Source organism: Lissotriton helveticus, chromosome 1_2 (genome assembly GCF_964261635.1).
Source record: "Lissotriton helveticus chromosome 1_2, aLisHel1.1, whole genome shotgun sequence".
Classification (NCBI taxonomy): domain Eukaryota; kingdom Metazoa; phylum Chordata; class Amphibia; order Caudata; family Salamandridae; genus Lissotriton; species Lissotriton helveticus.
The window spans coordinates 340,370,939-340,392,193 of NC_136058.1; the positions used below are offsets into that span (position 1 = coordinate 340,370,939).

The 21,255-nt window shown below is 38.7% G+C and overlaps 8 non-coding genes across 8 annotated transcripts; all 8 read left to right on the forward strand.

Moving 5' to 3' along the window:
• Window positions 1-4,387: 4,387 nt before the first annotated feature.
• On the forward strand, window positions 4,388-4,459 carry TRNAD-GUC (transfer RNA aspartic acid (anticodon GUC)). The gene has a single exon. It is a non-coding gene; the product is annotated as a tRNA-Asp (tRNA).
• Window positions 4,460-5,799: 1,340 nt separating this feature from the next.
• Window positions 5,800-5,871, forward strand: TRNAD-GUC (transfer RNA aspartic acid (anticodon GUC)). Its single transcript has one exon. It is a non-coding gene; the product is annotated as a tRNA-Asp (tRNA).
• A 635-nt stretch (window positions 5,872-6,506) lies between these two features.
• On the forward strand, window positions 6,507-6,578 carry TRNAD-GUC (transfer RNA aspartic acid (anticodon GUC)). Its single transcript has one exon. It is a non-coding gene; the product is annotated as a tRNA-Asp (tRNA).
• An 8,619-nt stretch (window positions 6,579-15,197) lies between these two features.
• TRNAD-GUC (transfer RNA aspartic acid (anticodon GUC)) lies at window positions 15,198-15,269 on the forward strand. The gene has a single exon. It is a non-coding gene; the product is annotated as a tRNA-Asp (tRNA).
• Window positions 15,270-16,610: 1,341 nt separating this feature from the next.
• Window positions 16,611-16,682, forward strand: TRNAD-GUC (transfer RNA aspartic acid (anticodon GUC)). Its single transcript has one exon. It is a non-coding gene; the product is annotated as a tRNA-Asp (tRNA).
• Window positions 16,683-18,024: 1,342 nt separating this feature from the next.
• Window positions 18,025-18,096, forward strand: TRNAD-GUC (transfer RNA aspartic acid (anticodon GUC)). The gene has a single exon. It is a non-coding gene; the product is annotated as a tRNA-Asp (tRNA).
• A 639-nt stretch (window positions 18,097-18,735) lies between these two features.
• On the forward strand, window positions 18,736-18,807 carry TRNAD-GUC (transfer RNA aspartic acid (anticodon GUC)). Its single transcript has one exon. It is a non-coding gene; the product is annotated as a tRNA-Asp (tRNA).
• A 1,345-nt stretch (window positions 18,808-20,152) lies between these two features.
• TRNAD-GUC (transfer RNA aspartic acid (anticodon GUC)) lies at window positions 20,153-20,224 on the forward strand. The gene has a single exon. It is a non-coding gene; the product is annotated as a tRNA-Asp (tRNA).
• The last annotated feature ends 1,031 nt before the right edge of the window (window positions 20,225-21,255 follow it).

Genomic DNA, 21,255 nt, shown 5'->3' on the forward strand with positions numbered 1-21,255 from the left:
AAAATTGTTGCACCCCCTCCCCTTTTTGACTGATAGTTCAAACCACCGATCCTTTCCTTTGCCCTTTTAACGGAACTTTGGACTGCCTCCCCCTCTTTTACATTTTCTAGAGAAAACAAAACATTAACCACTACATTAGCATAGCAGTTGACACCAGAACTGTTTTCAAATTGAAAACCAACAACATCTTCAACAGAATCCTTTTTGTTTCTGCTGTGACCCTGCTACAGCACAGGCATTGTCCCCAGCAGTAATTCTGCAATGCCGGTAAGAATAGCTGTGGTGCCTACTGGACTCACTCACCCCCGCGGCGCCCCACGCCGTTATGTGCTGGGCGGCAACTTGCTAGACATCACTTTCGTGCCATCTAGATTTCAGCGCGTTCTGCTGCCTTGGAACTATTCGCACAACAGACCGCTACTGACAAGAATATTTCATTATTGGTGCTGTCAATTTCAATAAATCTATTGGATAATTCAAAAGAAATTGCCACGGTCTCTTCGTTGTTTAAATGTTTTTACTGTTTTTGTTTTGTTGTATATATTTTTATGTTATTAAAGTTTTATATTCCTACTACTTTGTTGGAGTGCTATATATTTTTAATGTGACACATAATTGTAAAAACTTTGATGTACAAAGAGTCATTCCTGGAATCTTCCGCTTCAGGCTCGGTCCCCTCCCCAATCACAATACAGGATAGTTTTCAGATAGTAGGAACACGTGTGGTGTGACGGATCTCATCGGGTGTGGGCCTTGATCTATTATAACTCTTTTGAAGAGGGGTGATTCTTTACAGCTGGGGCCATAAACTACATCTGCAGGGCTAGCTGATAGCCTGGACAATCGGACACAGAGGAAGAGGAGTGTCAGAGGGTGCGGTAGTGAATAGGGCGAAAGGGAGATGTCGGGCGGGCACAGAGTGTGATTCTCAGGGAAGAGCAGCGCAGATGGGGGGAGGTTTATTGCCCATGCATAAGACAGAGAGCGGGGGTGACCAGATGCTTGCGAGGGTGAGGAGCCATGCTACGAATCGACAGCGTGCAGAGAGTGGGTCTGGTCAAGACATCTAAAATGGCTGCCGTGCACGACAAAAGTGTGGCATTTCAAAAAAGGCAAGATGGCGCAGACAATGTTTTTCAACACTTCCTCATTTCCTTCGAATCGAACGTTAACAGACGTTGGGGCATATTACCAAAGTTAAGCGATATTTATCGCTAACGATGCTTACCAACGAATTTTTTACCGCTAAGCATCGTCAGAAATTATCGAAGATAAACCTTGCTATTATCAAGGTTTATCACAAATGCGATAATAAACGGCCGCAATGCATGAATATCGCTAAAAACTCAGCGATATTCATACATTACCGAGCTAATTCTCTTAGCCATGTTATCCACCTCCCTTTGGATAACATGGCTAAGAACTGCTCAGGGCAGGTGTTACTTTTTGGAGATATTCGCGCTTAGCGCGAATATCTCCAAAAGTTGGTAATAGGAGATAGATATCTTGCATGTTGTAATGCAAGTTATTGTGGTATATGGAACTCATACCATAATCTCTCAGGAAAGCAGAAACTGATCCTTTTGGGACCGCCTAAAAAGGCCTAGGGGGTGAGGAGTACTCTACTTTGCCCCCTTTTCACGTTCCGAACTATTTTATTTTACTCTCTTCTGTAATTACACAAAATACCAGCGATAAGATGCATCGGAGACACACAGTGAGAGAAAGGAGGCCGGAGATGAAGAAGAGATGTCAAATACACATTGGAGATAATATAGTGGCAGAAGGGAAGTAAATATGAGTAAACTTACCATGTAACATAAAAATGTTGCACTCTATACTATAAGTCTCATTTTATACTACAATCACTTCTCTACAACCTCATAAATTAAAAATAAAAATGAATAATGTCTCAAACAATTTTTGATTTCTAAATATAAATTTATTCTTCAGAATTTTCTAAATTTGAAACAACTACTAACATGTCCTCATCAGCAATGTCCTCATGAAAAGTCTGCAATAATGATTCTTGTAACTCTATGGTCTCCAAACACTCGATAAATTCGCCATCAAGAGATTGATCAAAAAAATCATTCAAGTCATCTCCTCCTTCTGACAATATTTCATTATTGGTGCTGTCAATTTCAATCAATGTAGTGGAATCATTCAAGTCATCTCCTCGTGACAATATTTCATTATTGGTGCTCTCAATTTCAATCAATGTAGTGGAATCATTCAAGTCATCTCCTCCTTGTGACAATATTTCATTATTGGTGCTGTCCATTTCAATCAATCTAATGGAATCATACAAGTAATCTCCTCCTTGTGACAATATTTCATTATTGCTGCTCTCAATTTCAATCAACGTAGTGGAATCATTCAAGTCATCTCCTTGTGACAATATTTCATTCTTGGTGCTGTCCATTTCAATCAATCTAATGGAATCATACAAGTCATGTCCTCCTTGTGACAATGTTTCATTATTGGTGCTCTCAATTTCAATCAATGTAGTGGAAAATTCAGAAGAAATTGCCACGGTCTCTTCATTGTGAGCCATTTTATTTTGAAATTGCTTGCTGTAAATTGCAGAAAAAAATAATCACTTTCATTTATCGTTTTTAGTAATACATAATATAAAACTAACTTTATCAAGTATTTAGTATAACAGAAGGACTGCAAATAAATAACAGAAAACATTTTTCAAATTATCTTCAAGTGTACAACATAGTTCCCCTTACAAATTAACAACTCACCTTTTTAAAAGTAGGAAAAGTGTTAGTACTGTGTAAATCAAACACCAGAAATTCACCACCAAAAATTCCTCACAAATGTACCTCAGACAGTAGTATCACAAAATGGCTGTGGTTTCCTCCCATTTGAGATATATACATAACCAATTAACTTTCATCACACACAAATACAAAACCAAAGTAACATTTTAATTGGTTCTAAATTTCAACACTTTCAAATGTGTTTTCCCCATGCAATTTCCCATAGGACATTTACATACGTCTACAGCCTGAATGGCTGAACGGAATTACACCAAACTTGGCAAAATGGTACATCAAACCTAAGAGGTCAGGAAGGATCTACTATGCCCCCTTATGGTCATTTCCCCCTTCGCTTTGGCCTCCTCTTGTCTCTCAATCCTACCGAGAGACAAGATGGCGGCCGCTACGGACTGTTTGGAATGTTGACAGACGCCGGAGAACCAATCAGCTTCGCAAAGCTCCGTAACGCGAAAAGTACGCGAAGCGGAGCGCTGTTACAGATATATATATTTTTTTGAACGTTAATTTCTCAAAATCCACTGGAGCACATATATTGAGACCTAGCAAAGGCACATCGGGCTACCAGTCCCTAATATTTTACCAAGTTTCGTGCAAATCCATTCAGCCGTTCGATTATTATTATTATTATTTTTTTTTGCCCCGCGGGGCCCTTTTAAAACCTCCACATCAAACCTAGGGGGTCAGCGAGGATCTACTATTCCCCCTTATGGTCATTTGCCCCTTCGCTTTCGCCTCCTCTTGTCTCTCGATCCTACCGAGAGACAAGATGGCGGCCGCTACGGACTGTTTGGAATGTTGACAGACGCCGGAGAACCAATCAGCTTCGCTTCACAAAGCTCCGTTGCGCGAAAAGTACGCGTCCTGGGCCGCTGCCCAGTCCGCTGTTACAGATATATATCTTTTTTTAAACGTTAATTTCTCAAAATCCACTGGAGCACATATATTGAGACCTACAAAAGGCACATCGGGCTACCAGTCCCTACAATTTTGCCAAGTTTCGTGCAAATCCATTCAGCCGTTCGGGCTAAAAGTGAGGCCAACCGCCCTATGGAAATTAACATGGGAAAAACGCGTTTTGGGACCCCCCTTTTTTCTCGGCCCCCCCTTGACGAACCCCCCCAAAATTTTCAGGGGCTGCTCAGAAACAAAATGTGCCATTTTCCTGAAAATTTCAGCCAATTCCGTCCACAAACGCCAAAGTTATTAGACATAGAATTTTCAAAAAACCCATAGAGAAAAAATCCTAACTATATATACCTACTGGCGACCGCCAGTAGGTAATATATATATATATATACATATATATATATATAAATATATATATTGATAGTTAGAAAGATAGCCAGATAGACAGATCGATAGATAGATATTTATTTCAATGAAATAATTTCTTGATAATACAGAAATTCCTAGCCAAAAACAATCAGTTTTATCAAGAAATTATTTGGCTAGGAATTTCTGTATTGTAATATTTAGGAAAAAAGATTACTTGTCCTAACCAAAAGCAGCAAATCTGCCTATTACAATACTGTGAATTGATCGAGGGTATGCCTTAACCCCAAGGAGGTGAGCACTGTTTAACTGATGCCAATAAGTCCTCGTTAGTATAGTGGTCAGTATCCCCGCCTGTCACGCGGGAGACCGGGGTTCAATTCCCCGACGGGGAGGCGATTCCTTTTATTCACACAATTAAATAAAATGATGCACTTTCTAACATTGTAAAATATATCTGTCATTATCCTTGCCTATTCCGATTGAGAAAAAAGGTTGAATTCACTGATGGACAAAATGCTTAGTGATGTGTTAACTGAAATTCAGAATATGCTCTGAATATTTCAATATGCACAGGCGTACCATCAAAAACACTTTACATCCGCATTCTCTTGGAAAATGAGATGAAGCAGTGGTGAATCCTAGGCTGCTGTTCCACTCGATTGGCACAATTTACAAGTAGAATGACTGCTTTTGGTTAGTAGTGACCCCTGGTGGCTAATAGTTATAAGCTGCAAATGGTAAAGTGAGCTGATTATATATATATATATAGATATATATAAATATATATATTGATAGTTAGAAAGATAGCCAGATAGACAGATCGATAGATAGATATTTATTTCAATGAAATCATTTCTTGATAAAACTGATTGTTTTTGGCTAGGAATTTCTGTATTGTAATATTTAGGAAAAAAGATTACTTGTCCTAACCAAAAGCAGCAAATCTGCCTATTACAATACTGTGAATTGATCGAGGGTATGCCTTAACCCCAAGGAGGTGAGCACTGTTTAACTGATGCCGATAAGTCCTCGTTAGTATAGTGGTCAGTATCCCCGCCTGTCACGCAGGAGACCGGGGATCAATTCCCCGACGGGGAGGCGATTCCTTTTATTCACACAATTAAAAAAAATGATGCACTTTCTAACATTGTAAAATATATCTGTCATTATCCTTGCCTATTCCGATTGAGAAAAAAGGTTGAATTCACAGATGGACAAAATGCTTACTGATGTGTTAACTGAAATTCAGAATATGCTCTGAATATTTCAATATGCACAGGCGTACCATCAAAAACACTTTACATCTGCATTCTCTTGGAAAATGAGATGAAGCAGTGGTGAATCCTAGGCTGCTGTTCCACTCGATTGGCACAATTTACAAGTAGAATGACTGCTTTTGGTTAGTAGTGACCCCTGGTGGCTAATAGTTATAAGCTGCAAATGATAAAGTGAGCTGATTATATATATATATATAGATATATATAAATATATATATTGATAGTTAGAAAAATAGCCAGATAGACAGATCGATAGATAGATATTTATTTCAATGAAATAATTTCTTGATAAAACTGATTGTTTTTGGCTAGGAATTTCTGTATTGTAATATTTAGGAAAAAAGATTACTTGTCCTAACCAAAAGCAGCAAATCTGCCTATTACAATACTGTGAATTGATCGAGGGTATGCCTTAACCCCAAGGAGGTGAGCACTGTTTAACAGATGCCAATAAGTCCTCGTTAGTATAGTGGTCAGTATCCCCGCCTGTCACGCGGGAGACCGGGGTTCAATTCCCCGACGGGGAGTCGATTCATTTTATTCACACAATTAAATAAAATGATGTACTTTCTAACATTGTAAAATATATCTATCATTATCCTTGCCTATTCCGATTGAGAAAAAAAGGTTGAATTCACTGATGGCCAAAATGCTTACTGACGTGTTAACTGAAATTCAGAATATGCTCTGAATATTTCAATATGCACAGGCGTACCATCAAAAACACTTTACATCTGCATTCTCTTGGAAAATGAGATGAAGCAGTGGTGAATCCTAGGCTGCTGTTCTACTCGATTGGCACAATTTACAAGTAGAATGACTGCTTTTGGTTACTAGTGACCCCTGGTGGCTAATAGTTATAAGCTGCAAATGGTAAAGTGAGCTGATTATATATATATATATAGATATATATAAATATATATATTGATAGTTAGAAAGATAGCCAGATAGACAGATCGATAGATAGATATTTATTTCAATGAAATAATTTCTTGATAAAACTGATTGTTTTTGGCTAGGAATTTCTGTATTGTAATATTTAGGAAAAAAGATTACTTGTCCTAACCAAAAGCAGCAAATCTGCCTATTACAATACTGTGAATTGATCGAGGGTATGCCTTAACCCCAAGGAGGTGAGCACTGTTTAACTGATGCCAATAAGTCCTCGTTAGTATAGTGGTCAGTATCCCTGCCTGTCACGCAGGAGACCGGGGATCAATTCCCCGACGGGGAGGCGATTCCTTTTATTCACACAATTAAATAAAATGATGCACTTTCTAACATTGTAAAATATATCTGTCATTATCCTTGCCTATTCCGATTGAGAAAAAAGGTTGAATTCACAGATGGACAAAATGCTTACTGATGTGTTAACTGAAATTCAGAATATGCTCTGAATATTTCAATATGCACAGGCGTACCATCAAAAACACTTTACATCTGCATTCTCTTGGAAAATGAGATGAAGCAGTGGTGAATCCTAGGCTGCTGTTCCACTCGATTGGCACAATTTACAAGTAGAATGACTGCTTTTGGTTAGTAGTGACCCCTGGTGGCTAATAGTTATAAGCTGCAAATGGTAAAGTGAGCTGATTATATATATATATATAAATATATATATTGATAGTTAGAAAGATAGCCAGATAGACAGATCGATAGATAGATATTTATTTCAATGAAATCATTTCTTGATAAAACTGATTGTTTTTGGCTAGGAATTTCTGTATTGTAATATTTAGGAAAAAAGATTACTTGTCCTAACCAAAAGCAGGAAATCTGCCTATTACAATACTGTGAATTGATCGAGGGTATGCCTTAACCCCAAGGAGGTGAGCACTGTTTAACTGATGCCGATAAGTCCTCGTTAGTATAGTGGTCAGTATCCCCGCCTGTCACGCAGGAGACCGGGGATCAATTCCCCGACGGGGAGGCGATTCCTTTTATTCACACAATTAAAAAAAATGATGCACTTTCTAACATTGTAAAATATATCTGTCATTATCCTTGCCTATTCCGATTGAGAAAAAAGGTTGAATTCACAGATGGACAAAATGCTTACTGATGTGTTAACTGAAATTCAGAATATGCTCTGAATATTTCAATATGCACAGGCGTACCATCAAAAACACTTTACATCTGCATTCTCTTGGAAAATGAGATGAAGCAGTGGTGAATCCTAGGCTGCTGTTCCACTCGATTGGCACAATTTACAAGTAGAATGACTGCTTTTGGTTAGTAGTGACCCCTGGTGGCTAATAGTTATAAGCTGCAAATGATAAAGTGAGCTGATTATATATATATTCACAGAAAAAACCATAGGTTATAGACCATATATAGTTAGGAATTAGCATTTACAAAACCTTGAAAATTCACTGAAAAAACCATAGGTTATAGACCATATATAGTTAGGAATTAGCATTTAGAAAACCTTATTTTACTCACACAAAACCATTGAAATTCCATATATAGTTAGTTGCACTAACTATATATCGCGCACCCGCAATCCACTGCTGATGATGTCACATATTACATCATTCATGACATGGTCAGTGACATCACTGATGACATCACTGATGACATCTCAAATGACATCACTGATGACATCACTGATGACATCTCATTTGACATCATTCTTGTGCTAATACGATAAACCTCTTCAGACTCTAATATAACCTTAGATACACTCAGTGTATACAGACACTCACACACTGTCACTCATCCATGGAGTTACTCACACACCTAGTCAGTCATGCAAAGAAACAATCTCACCTCCATTTCCTCAACTATACAGTTATACACACCTTACTTATTCAAACATATACTAACACATATTTACTCTCTTATACAATCCCTGATACAAGTTCACAATGATCCATACAGCCACTCACACATTCAGTGGCTCTCATGCACAGTTATTTATATATGCCAACTCTCACATGTACTGTGTTTTACATATGTACTTACTATGACATGTAGCATTGAGATATCCATTCACTCATCAATACACTCATGCACACAGTCAACCGCCCATGTAGCTTTTTCCACATGCACTCTTGAACTCATACACCTAGTGAATCAACTGCTCACACATCTATGCACAGAGTCACACACCTCCCAGCCACCCCCACACAAACTCAATCTCCCATAGAAATACTTGGGCAACCAATTAATAACACATCTAGCCTCTCGTATAGCTAATGATCAACACATGCAGCAGTTTACATCACAACAGACATAATGATGCACAAATTAAGACAGTTTAGTCACTAACCCATGCATTCAGTGAGACACATTTAATCACTCACTCATACAGTCAGTCACGCACCTACTAAATCCTTCATCCAGACACTTATACATCCACTCATTCTTCAATATCTAAGACATATTTTAACTTTACAGAAACATACAGTCACTGGATGTTGTCATCAGTGATGTCATTTGAGATGTCATCAGTGATGTCATCAGTGATGTCACTGACCATGTCATGAATGATGTAATATGTGACATCATCAGCAGTGGATTGCGGGTGCGCGATATATAGTTAGTGCAACTAACTATATATGGAATTTCAATGGTTTTGTGTGAGTAAAATAAGGTTTTCTAAATGCTAATTCCTAACTATATATGGTCTATAACCTATGGTTTTTTCAGTGAATTTTCAAGGTTTTGTAAATGCTAATTCCTAACTATATATGGTCTATAACCTATGGTTTTTTCTGTGAATTTCATTGGTTTTTTAACAGCTAATATCTGTAGCTGTAAAATGTATTCTTCTTTAAATCCAAAAATATATTTTATATGTTTATGAATACATTTTTTTTTAAATATTTTTTTTTCTTCGTTCCCGCTTCGCGAATCGGGAAGCTTCCCGTTAGCTGACCTTGATGCCGCGAAATAGACCGCGAGCCGGTAAACGTTTCTTTACCGCAAGTGCCGCGTTAGAAAACAACATCGTGACGCCTCCCGTCCGCATGACGTTCCACGTTGTCGCGTGATACGTCATATGACGTGCTACGTTAGCGAACTGGTACGCGAAGCGAGTGCCAAAGCGCAGGTTTCTGGAAGCAAACCGGGAGGCCCTGCAAAGCGCTTAACGTAAACACAGCAAGTCATGTGACTTGGTAATAACACTTTTCATTGGTTCATTTCACTTTTGGTTTCCTAATGATGTAAGACTAGGTCATATAATCTAAAATGAACACTTTTGATTGGTTGAGAACTCTTGTTTTTCCCAAATGATGAAAATCCCTCCTTCTTTCCTCACTCTGACTTTCATCATTGTGAGAGAAAGACCCTTTGTGATCACTGAGCAATGGCTTCTTTAGTAGCTTCAGCTGGTGCTTCCCCACCACCTCCACCACCTCCAAGGAAGAGAGGACCACCTGCTCAAGTTGTAATTCAACAAGAAGAAGAAGAAGAGGAACAGGAGGACGAGCACGAAGAGAGGCAGTTTTTGCCTGAGCAGCCCAAGACGTCTCACCAGAAAGAAAACTTCATTTGGCAATTTTTTTAAATTCCCAAAGGTCAGAAAAAAGTAAATGCAAGATACGTAACTTGCCTTATATGTCAAGATAGACTGTCCAGAGGGACCGACAAAAAATACAGTTTCGGAAACTACACAATGCATCGCCATATGACTAGGTGGCATCCTAACAACTACAGTGCTGCACAGTTTCGGAACGACCTAGATAATCTCCCTATTATGGCCAGAAGATCTGTTGTACCGGAAGTAACGGGACCAGAGGGCAGGGAGATGGTGCCAAATATACAAATGAGATTTGGTGAAGTAAAACACACCTGCGTATTTTGCGATGGATTCATTTCCTACGGAGAAAGAAGCATCACTCTGATCAACAGAGCTATTGACTATCATATGCAAGTTTGTCCGAAACGCCCAAAATAATAAATACTTCTTTTTTTTGTTTTGTTGCTCCTGTTGAGCCCTTTACAATGAATCGTTTTCATTGCCCCCTCCAAGAAAAACCCAAAAAAATATAAAACTGTTCCGAAAAATTCAAAAACATTAAAAAAATGTTCAGAAAAATAAAAAAAAAAGTTCTTTTCAGAACTACCTCCCCGTTATTAAAAAATTGGTACAATATTTGGAACTGTGCCAACCTCTATTTCTCTTAGTTCGCTTCCTAGTTCGCTCGCTGGTACGCGAACTGGAAGCGAACCAAAAACAGTAAGTATAAGGGAAGGAAACACACACTTATGTTAAAAGAAAGACAGCTATAGGGGAGTAAACTAGAGATACTATTACCCATAATCCACTACTGATGATGTCACATATTACATCATTCATGACATGCTCAGTGACATCATCAGCAGAGGATTGCGGGTTTTTTGGCAACATGCCTTATCCACGGTTTAATAACGCTGCCTTTTGCTTTATATAAGTTTTCAAATTGTATGAAATATATACCAATAGGTCTTTATGAACCTTTAGGTAGTGCTTTTGTTCATGAGGTCTGGTCGCTTCCATACACATACAGATGTTTCAAAGATGATCAAGAAGTTTATCTGAATGGAGAGGAATGCACTGAGACGCCAGATCATTCACTAATGTGTAGGCACATACAGTTACACGATTCATGCAACAAACACCGACCAAATATGGCTTGCGTGTTGCAAGGCACGCCAGTTCCTGCTATCATCCCCACGTTCAAGTTGTTGGAAAATGGTAGTTATTTGATGCTCAATAATGAAGATTGTTCTGAGTTAATTAAAAGTATTCCTTTTATCGTAACAGTAAGTGAACGGGTTATTTGCTGCAGAAATGTTCTATTTCCTCCCACACATGAACATAGGGAGTTTTCAATCTGGCCACAAATACCAACCTTGGGACACGTTTCAACGGCATGACAAGAATAAGAGCTCTTTTGTCTCAGAGAGAGGTGGCCTTGAGTTCGGCCCGTGAAACTTTCGTACTTCACATAGCGAACACCCGTACACAGGTTTGCCTTTCAATTTCAGCAACATGTTTCCGACTATCTTTAACGCATCCTCCACAAAATCCCTGGCACACTTTTTTAAAGTTGTTACCAGTGGTCTCGTGACTTCATTTGAGAAAATCTTTGGAGTCATCCCTGCTCCCTTTCATTCCATTTTCTCCACTCTGGTTCGTGGATTGCATTTTTACTTGCATTACCAGCGGACGCTCTTGTGCTTTTTTACATTTTTAAATATGGATGTCCCTCCTATGCAACCTCCGACCCTGCAGCTGCTGACACTGTTCCGCAATCGCATGCTAGAATATTATGGCACAATGCCGTTGGCGATATTAAGCACGGCATATGGATTATCTTTTCGGTTCTCCTACTTCACCTGTGTCCAGCCTGTATTTCACTGCCTGACCTGTGATTTCGATTGGGCCATTGATTTGTGTCTCTGCGGACCGGTTTCTCCTGACGTCGACTTTAATCAGCTGATGACTCCTATCATTACTCACGAGTTGGTTTGTCCTGGCGAAAGGATTATGGCTGTGGCATTGATGCATGGACTACTTGGTCCCTGGAATTTACTGGCGGCAGCACAGTCTTTCTTGGAACACAGCTTTCTTGAAAACCCACCGAGCTGTCCTCTGATGGTGATAGAGGATCCGGTGCTGGGAGAGCACGTATGTTCTTTTCCGCTTTTAAATTGGATGGCTGAACTGTTTTCGGATGAAGACGGTGACTTCCTGTTGGAGGCTGTTGCAGCTTATTTTGCATACACACTTATGTCATAGACCTTTTTCATGTTTCATATGCTGAGTACTAGCATTTCATTGACAATTCATTGACTTAATTGTCAAGTTTTTATTATTTACCTTGCCTATTGGCTTAAGACTCGATAAAGTACTTGGCTGTTTTATTTTTCTTTAGCATTGAATTTTCCTAGTTTTTAATGCTTTACCTTGCGGACCGTCCACATATAAACTTGCAATCTGCTCTCATGAGATGGCACTTCTATTATCTTATTCAGTTCGTTTCCGGATCATGGGGAGGTGTCATCTAGGTCCTGGATATCTTTACACCGTGTTAAGTTAGCATGGGCTCATTACCGGTTTAAACGCCATTTTTCCTTTTTTGCAACTTCTGCACACGACATTTAGTTGTTGCTTTAGCTTTCCACCTAGTAGTTCATCGTGGTTTACATGAGAATAATATGTTATTGGTCTACTATCTGCTTTACTTGTTAAACTATATCTGTACAGCGAGTGCTAAAGTTTCAAGAACAACACGATACAGAATTGTTATGAGGTCTGATCTCCACGACTTCATACTCATAACATAAGTGCAACTTCTGCCAATTCTGGGCATGAGGCGGGTTTTATATTGCTTTGCCGAACACACATACACAACAGTTGATGCGGTTCACATGAAGAGAGAGCTGGTGTATGCTGATGTGATTCCTTCAAATCTAAGACACTAAAGTATGGGCACGCCCTAAACCAACACAAAGAGACCTTCTTAGCAAATAATATAATATGTGTATTAGGGAGGGTGAGATATAAGCAGCCGCGGGCCGTGGAGGGAGTTACGGTGAGGCAGGGAGGCGGGGAGGGGGAGAAGCAGGGTGGAGCCCTCTCTACCTTGCCCCTCCCCCTCCCCGCCTCCCTGCCCCACCGTAACTCCCTCCACGGCCCGCGGCTGCTTATAAGTGTTGCTAACTCTTATTCATTTACAGCATGTTAACATACTGTCACCATTCGCTTTTTATGTACTAGTAACTATGCTGGTAATTTTGCTACTGATAATATGTGTACTTGTATTCTCCACCCTGCTTCTCCCCCTCCCCGCCTCCCTGCCTCACCGTAACTCCCTCCACGGCCCGCGGCTGCTTATAAGTGTTGCTAACTCTTATTCATTTACAGCATGTTAACATACTATCACCATTCACTTTTTATGTACTAGTAACTATGCTGGTAATTTTGCTACTGATAATATGTGTACTTTTATTATCTAAGGTACTACGCCTGAGAAGACGGCATTAGTAAATAAACATTTCAAATACACATGTGTTCTTCTTAACTCCATGTTCTGGTTTCTAAGAAATATATAACGACCGACTGTTCATGAGTTCCACGTATCCTGAGGTACTATAAGTTCATATTCTGGATTGTCTAAACATTGAGAGTTTGTTATATCCAATGTGACACTGTACCTAGCTTGCTAAATAGTTTTTGATTACTAACGTGAGTTTTGGGACACCCTAATTCGCCGAGGTTCCAATCCTCTGTCCACAGTTCTGTGTGAGAACAGAAACCCTGCGACAGGGGCACCCCCGACCCTTGCTGGAGCTTCATCACACTTGCGATACAACTCCAGCAATGCGCCACCTTTACGGCACAGATACATCACGCATCTGTGCTGTTTTTGCCCCGTGATGCGCCGCATTGTAAATGCAGCACACCATAGGTGACGGAACAGCGGCACAGAATGACTAACACATCCCTGGTGATGCGCCAGTCATCATAAATCTATCCCTATGCTTCTTATCTTGTTAGAGATGAACCGCCATATGTATCATCAAAGTTATTTGCATTTCCTAAATAGCGAACTTTAAGGAATAAATAGCGATTCTTTACCATTCCTAGTTTGCGATGAGCTATTTGCTAATTAGCCGAATGTAGCCCAATGAAGCCCAATGTAGCCCAATGTAGCCCAAAGATGGCCGCCAGACACACAAAAAAACAAATGTAGCCCAAATACCAGCCAGATGTAGCCCAACTATAGCCCAGTGACAGAATGACCAATCAGCTTCGCAAACCTCCGTTACGCGAAGCGGAGCGCTGTTACAGATATATATCTTTTTTTGAACGTTAATTTCTCAAAATCCACTGGAGCACATATATTGAGACCTAGCAAAGGCACATCGGGCTACCAGTCCCTAATATTTTGCCAAGTTTCGTGCAAATCCATTCAGCCGTTCGATTATTATTTTTATTATTTTTTTTTGCCCCGCGGGGCCCTTTTAAAACCTCCACATCAAACCTAGGGGGTCAGCGAGGATCTACTATGCCCCCTTATAGTTATTTCCCCCTTTGTTTTGACCTCCTCTTGTCTCTCGATCCTACCGAGAGACAAGATGGCGGCCGCTACGGACTGTTTGGAATGTTGACAGACGCCGGAGAACCAATCAGCTTCGCTTCACAAAGCTCCGTTGCGCGAAAAGTCCGCGAACCAGAGCGCTAACCGGTCCGCTGTTACAGATATATATCTTTTTTTAAACGTTAATTTCTCAAAATCCACTGGAGCACATATATTGAGACCTACAAAAGGCACATCGGGCTACCAGTCCCTACAATTTTGCCAAGTTTCGTGCAAATCCATTCAGCCGTTCGGGCTAAAAGTGAGGCCAACCGCCCTATGGAAAACTCAATGTTAAAAACACGTTTTGGGACCCCCCTTTTTTCTCGGCCCCCACTGGACGAACCCCCCCCAAATTTTCAAGGGCTGCTCAGAAACAAAATGTGCCATTTTCCTGAAAATTTCAGCCGATTCCGTCCACAAACGCCAAAGTTATTAGACATAGAATTTTCAAAAAACCCATAGAGAAAAAATCCTAACTATATATACCTACTGGCGACCGCCAGTAGGTAATATATATAGATATATATAAATATATATATTGATAGTTAGAAAAATAGCCAGATAGACAGATCGATAGATAGATATTTATTTCAATGAAATAATTTCTTGATAAAACTGATTGTTTTTGGCTAGGAATTTCTGTATTGTAATATTTAGGAAAAAAGATTACTTGTCCTAACCAAAAGCAGCAAATCTGCCTATTACAATACTGTGAATTGATCGAGGGTATGCCTTAACCCCAAGGAGGTGAGCACTGTTTAACAGATGCCAATAAGTCCTCGTTAGTATAGTGGTCAGTATCCCCGCCTGTCACGCGGGAGACCGGGGTTCAATTCCCCGACGGGGAGTCGATTCATTTTATTCACACAATTAAATAAAATGATGTACTTTCTAACATTGTAAAATATATCTGTCATTATCCTTGCCTATTCCGATTGAGAAAAAAAGGTTGAATTCACTGATGGCCAAAATGCTTACTGACGTGTTAACTGAAATTCAGAATATGCTCTGAATATTTCAATATGCACAGGCGTACCATCAAAAACACTTTACATCTGCATTCTCTTGGAAAATGAGATGAAGCAGTGGTGAATCCTAGGCTGCTGTTCTACTCGATTGGCACAATTTACAAGTAGAATGACTGCTTTTGGTTACTAGTGACCCCTGGTGGCTAATAGTTATAAGCTGCAAATGGTAAAGTGAGCTGATTATATATATATATATAGATATATATAAATATATATATTGATAGTTAGAAAGATAGCCAGATAGACAGATCGATAGATAGATATTTATTTCAATGAAATAATTTCTTGATAAAACTGATTGTTTTTGGCTAGGAATTTCTGTATTGTAATATTTAGGAAAAAAGATTACTTGTCCTAACCAAAAGCAGCAAATCTGCCTATTACAATACTGTGAATTGATCGAGGGTATGCCTTAACCCCAAGGAGGTGAGCACTGTTTAACTGATGCCAATAAGTCCTCGTTAGTATAGTGGTCAGTATCCCCGCCTGTCACGCAGGAGACCGGGGATCAATTCCCCGACGGGGAGGCGATTCCTTTTATTCACACAATTAAATAAAATGATGCACTTTCTAACATTGTAAAATATATCTGTCATTATCCTTGCCTATTCCGATTGAGAAAAAAGGTTGAATTCACAGATGGACAAAATGCTTACTGATGTGTTAACTGAAATTCAGAATATGCTCTGAATATTTCAATATGCACAGGCGTACCATCAAAAACACTTTACATCTGCATTTTCTTGGAAAATGAGATGAAGCAGTGGTGAATCCTAGGCTGCTGTTCTACTCGATTGGCACAATTTACAAGTAGAATGACTGCTTTTGGTTACTAGTGACCCCTGGTGGCTAATAGTTATAAGCTGCAAATGGTAAAGTGAGCTGATTATATATATATATATAGATATATATAAATATATATCTTGATAGTTAGAAAGATAGCCAGATAGACAGATCGATAGATAGATATTTATTTCAATGAAATAATTTCTTGATAAAACTGATTGTTTTTGGCTAGGAATTTCTGTATTGTAATATTTAGGAAAAAAGATTACTTGTCCTAACCAAAAGCAGCAAATCTGCCTATTACAATACTGTGAATTGATCGAGGGTATGCCTTAACCCCAAGGAGGTGAGCACTGTTTAACTGATGCCAATAAGTCCTCGTTAGTATAGTGGTCAGTATCCCCGCCTGTCACGCGGGAGACCGGGGTTCAATTCCCCGACGGGGACGCGATTCATTTTATTCACACAATGAAATAAAATGATGTACTTTCTAACATTGTAAAATATATCTGTCATTATCCTTGCCTATTCTGATTGAGAAAAAAGGTTGAATTCACTGATGGCCAAAATGCTTACTGATGTGTTAACTGAAATTCAGAATATGCTCTGAATATTTCAATATGCACAGGCGTACCATCAAAAACACTTTACATCTGCATTCTCTTGGAAAATGAGATGAAGCAGTGGTGAATCCTAGGCTGCTGTTCCACTCGATTGGCACAATTTAGAAGTAGAATGACTGCTTTTGGTTAGTAGTGACCCCTGGTGGCTAATAGTTATAAGCTGCAAATGGTAATGTGAGCTGATTATATATATATATATAGATATATATAAATATATATATTGATAGTTAGAAAGATAGCCAGATAGACAGATCGATAGATAGATATTTATTTCAATGAAATCATTTCTTGATAAAACTGATTGTTTTTGGCTAGGAATTTCTGTATTGTAATATTTAGGAAAAAAGATTACTTGTCCTAACCAAAAGCAGCAAATCTGCCTATTACAATACTGTGAATTGATCGAGGGTATGCCTTAACCCCAAGGAGGTGAGCACTGTTTAACTGATGCCGATAAGTCCTCGTTAGTATAGTGGTCAGTATCCCCGCCTGTCACGCAGGAGACCGGGGATCAATTCCCCGACGGGGAGGCGATTCCTTTTATTCACACAATTAAAAAAAATGATGCACTTTCTAACATTGTAAAATATATCTGTCATTATCCTTGCCTATTCCGATTGAGAAAAAAGGTTGAATTCACAGATGGACAAAATGCTTACTGATGTGTTAACTGAAATTCAGAATATGCTCTGAATATTTCAATATGCACAGGCGTACCATCAAAAACACTTTACATCTGCATTCTCTTGGAAAATGAGATGAAGCAGTGGTGAATCCTAGGCTGCTGTTCCACTCGATTGGCACAATTTACAAGTAGAATGACTGCTTTTGGTTAGTAGTGACCCCTGGTGGCTAATAGTTATAAGCTGCAAATGATAAAGTGAGCTGATTATATATATATATATATAGATATATATAAATATATATATTGATAGTTAGAAAAATAGCCAGATAGACAGATCGATAGATAGATATTTATTTCAATGAAATAATTTCTTGATAAAACTGATTGTTTTTGGCTAGGAATTTCTGTATTGAAATATTTAGGAAAAAAGATTACTTGTCCTAACCAAAAGCAGCAAATCTGCCTATTACAATACTGTGAATTGATCGAGGGTATGCCTTAACCCCAAGGAGGTGAGCACTGTTTAACAGATGCCAATAAGTCCTCGTTAGTATAGTGGTCAGTATCCCCGCCTGTCACGCGGGAGACCGGGGTTCAATTCCCCGACGGGGAGTCGATTCATTTTATTCACACAATTAAATAAAATGATGTACTTTCTAACATTGTAAAATATATCTGTCATTATCCTTGCCTATTCCGATTGAGAAAAAAAGGTTGAATTCACTGATGGCCAAAATGCTTACTGACGTGTTAACTGAAATTCAGAATATGCTCTGAATATTTCAATATGCACAGGCGTACCATCAAAAACACTTTACATCTGCATTCTCTTGGAAAATGAGATGAAGCAGTGGTGAATCCTAGGCTGCTGTTCTACTCGATTGGCACAATTTACAAGTAGAATGACTGCTTTTGGTTACTAGTGACCCCTGGTGGCTAATAGTTATAAGCTGCAAATGATAAAGTGAGCTGATTATATATATATATATATATAGATATATATAAATATATATATTGATAGTTAGAAAGATAGCCAGATAGACAGATCGATAGATAGATATTTATTTCAATGAAATAATTTCTTGTTAAAACTGATTGTTTTTGGCTAGGAATTTCTGTATTGTAATATTTAGGAAAAAAGATTACTTGTCCTAACCAAAAGCAGCAAATCTGCCTATTACAATACTGTGAATTGATCGAGGGTATGCCTTAACCCCAAGGAGGTGAGCACTGTTTAACGGATGCCAATAAGTCCTCGTTAGTATAGTGGTCAGTATCCCCGCCTGTCACGCGGGAGACCGGGGTTCAATTCCCCGACGGGGAGTCGATTCATTTTATTCACACAATTAAATAAAATGATGTACTTTCTATCATTGTAAAATATATCTGTCATTATCCTTGCCTATTCCGATTGAGAAAAAAAGGTTGAATTCACTGATGGCCAAAATGCTTACTGACGTGTTAACTGAAATTCAGAATATGCTCTGAATATTTCAATATGCACAGGCGTACCATCAAAAACACTTTACATCTGCATTTTCTTGGAAAATGAGATGAAGCAGTGGTGAATCCTAGGCTGCTGTTCTACTCGATTGGCACAATTTACAAGTAGAATGACTGCTTTTGGTTACTAGTGACCCCTGGTGGCTAATAGTTATAAGCTGCAAATGGTAAAGTGAGCTGATTATATATATATATATAGATATATATAAATATATATCTTGATAGTTAGAAAGATAGCCAGATAGACAGATCGATAGATAGATATTTATTTCAATGAAATAATTTCTTGATAAAACTGATTGTTTTTGGCTAGGAATTTCTGTATTGTAATATTTAGGAAAAAAGATTACTTGTCCTAACCAAAAGCAGCAAATCTGCCTATTACAATACTGTGAATTGATCGAGGGTATGCCTTAACCCCAAGGAGGTGAGCACTGTTTAACTGATGCCAATAAGTCCTCGTTAGTATAGTGGTCAGTATCCCCGCCTGTCACGCAGGAGACCGGGGATCAATTCCCCGACGGGGAGGCGATTCCTTTTATTCACACAATTAAATAAAATGATGCACTTTCTAACATTGTAAAATATATCTGTCATTATCCTTGCCTATTCCGATTGAGAAAAAAGGTTGAATTCGCAGATGGACAAAATGCTTACTGATGTGTTAACTGAAATTCAGAATATGCTCTGAATATTTCAATATGCACAGGCGTACCATCAAAAACACTTTACATCTGCATTCTCTTGGAAAATGAGATGAAGCAGTGGTGAATCCTAGGCTGCTGTTCCACTCGATTGGCACAATTTACAAGTAGAATGACTGCTTTTGGTTAGTAGTGACCCCTGGTGGCTAATAGTTATAAGCTGCAAATGATAAAGTGAGCTGATTATATATATATATATATATAGATATATATAAATATATATATTGATAGTTAGAAAGATAGCCAGATAGACAGATCGATAGATAGATATTTATTTCAATGAAATAATTTCTTGTTAAAACGGATTGTTTTTGGCTAGGAATTTCTGTATTGTAATATTTAGGAAAAAAGATTACTTGTCCTAACCAAAAGCAGCAAATCTGCCTATTACAATACTGTGAATTGATCGAGGGTATGCCTTAACCCCAAGGAGGTGAGCACTGTTTAACGGATGCCAATAAGTCCTCGTTAGTATAGTGGTCAGTATCCCCGCCTGTCACGCGGGAGACCGGGGTTCAAATCCCCGACGGGGAGTCAATTCATTTTATTCACACAATTAAATAAAATGATGTACTTTCTATCATTGTAAAATATATCTGTCATTATCCTTGCCTATTCCGATTGAGAAAAAAAGGTTGAATTCACTGATGGCCAAAATGCTTACTGACGTGTTAACTGAAATTCAGAATATGCTCTGAATATTTCAATATGCACAGGCGTACCATCAAAAACCCTTTACATCTGCATTTTCTTGGAAAATGAGATGAAGCAGTGGTGAATCCTAGGCTGCTGTTCTACTCGATTGGCACAATTTACAAGTAGAATGACTGCTTTTGGTTACTAGTGACCCCTGGTGGCTAATAGTTATAAGCTGCAAATGGTAAAGTGAGCTGATTATATATATATATATAGATATATATAAATATATATATTGATAGTTAGAAAGATAGCCAGATAGACAGATCGATAGATAGATATTTATTTCAATGAAATAATTTCTTGATAAAACTGATTGTTTTTGGCTAGGAATTTCTAATATTGTAATATTTAGGAAAAAAGATTACTTGTCCTAACCAAAAGCAGCAAATCTGCCTATTACAATACTGTGAATTGATCGAGGGTATGCCTTAACCCCAAGGAGGTGAGCACTGTTTAACTGATGCCAATAAGTCCTCGTTAGTATAGTGGTCAGTATCCCCGCCTGTCACGCAGGAGACCGGGGATCAATTCCCCGACGGGGAGGCGATTCCTTTTATTCACACAATTAAATAAAATGATGCACTTTCTAACATTGTAAAATATATCTGTCATTATCCTTGCCTATTCCGATTGAGAAAAAAGGTTGAATTCACAGATGGACAAAATGCTTACTGATGTGTTAACTGAAATTCAGAATATGCTCTGAATATTTCAATATGCACAGGCGTACCATCAAAAACACTTTACATCTGCATTCTCTTGGAAAATGAGATGAAGCAGTGGTGAATCCTAGGCTGCTGTTCCACTCGATTGGCACAATTTACAAGTAGAATGACTGCTTTTGGTTAGTAGTGACCCCTGGTGGC